We start from the raw sequence: 1,197 nt of genomic DNA, 5'->3' as shown, positions 1-1,197 counted from the left end.
TAGGCTCAAGGATGTCTCAGCCTTCCCTCCTTCCAAGGCTAGGAAAATGAGGACACAGATTGTTGAGGGAAATATGCTGATTCTGTAAACCATTTAAAGAGTGATATAAAGCACTATGAAGTGGTATATAAGTCTAAGTGCTATTGCTCTTTTGAAACAATCAGTTATTCTATGTCTGGTTCTAACTGTTGCTTCTTGATTCACATACAGGTTTCTCAGTAGACAGGTAAGGTGGTCTGGTATTTCCATCTCTTTAAGAATTTGCCTCAGTTTGTTATAATCAACTACTCAACCAAAGGCTTTCACATAGTCAATGAAGCAGAAGTAGTTGTTTTTCTTGAACTGCATTTTCTCAATAATTCAGTGAATGTTGGCTTGATCTCAAGTTTCTCTGCTTCTTTGAAACCCAGCTTGTACTTCTGGTAGTTCTCGGTTCGCATATTGCTGAAGCCTAGCTTGTAGGATTTTTGAACATGAGCTTGCTAGTTTATGAAATGAGTTTTCAATTATATGATAGTTTGAACATTATTTGGCATTGGCCTTCTTTGGGATTGGCCATTCCTGTGGCCGTTGTTGAGTTTTCCAAATTTGCTGGCGTATTAAGTGCAGCACTTTAACAGCATCATCTTTTAGGATTTTAGATAGATCAACTGGAATACCATAATCTCCGTTAGCTTTGTTGTTGGCAAAAGACCACTTGACTTTGCACTCCAAGATGTCTGGCTTGAGGTCAGCAATCATATCATCATGGTTGTCAGGGACATTAAGATCTTTCTTGTATAGTTCTTCTGTGTATTCTTGCCACTCATGTTAATCTCTTCTGCTTCTGTTAGGCCCCTACCATTTTTGTCCTTTATTATGTCCATTTTGCATAAACTGTTGCCTTGATATCTCTAATTATCTTCAAGAAATCTCTTGTCTTTCCCATTCTATTGTTTTTATTTGTTTCTTTTCATTGTTCATTTAAGACAGTGGTTCTCAACCTTTTTAATGCCGTGACCCCAACCGGTCGTAAGTCGAGGACTAAACCAGTCGTAAATCGAGGACTAAACCGGTCGTAAGTCGAGGACTAAACCGGTCGTAAGTCGAGGACTACCCAACCGGTCGTAAGTCGAGGACTTTCCCTGCCCGGGAGCACCACGCATGCGTGGTTCCGTCCCCTGCGCCGGCCGAGGCGTAGCTGGCAAGCAGCAGAGA

Source organism: Protobothrops mucrosquamatus, unplaced genomic scaffold (assembly GCF_001527695.2).
Source record: "Protobothrops mucrosquamatus isolate PMUCROS unplaced genomic scaffold, P.Mucros_1.0 scaffold21, whole genome shotgun sequence".
Taxonomy (NCBI): Eukaryota; Metazoa; Chordata; class Lepidosauria; order Squamata; family Viperidae; genus Protobothrops; species Protobothrops mucrosquamatus.
The sequence above is the reverse complement of the archived record's forward strand: the minus strand, read 5'-3'. Positions refer to the sequence as shown.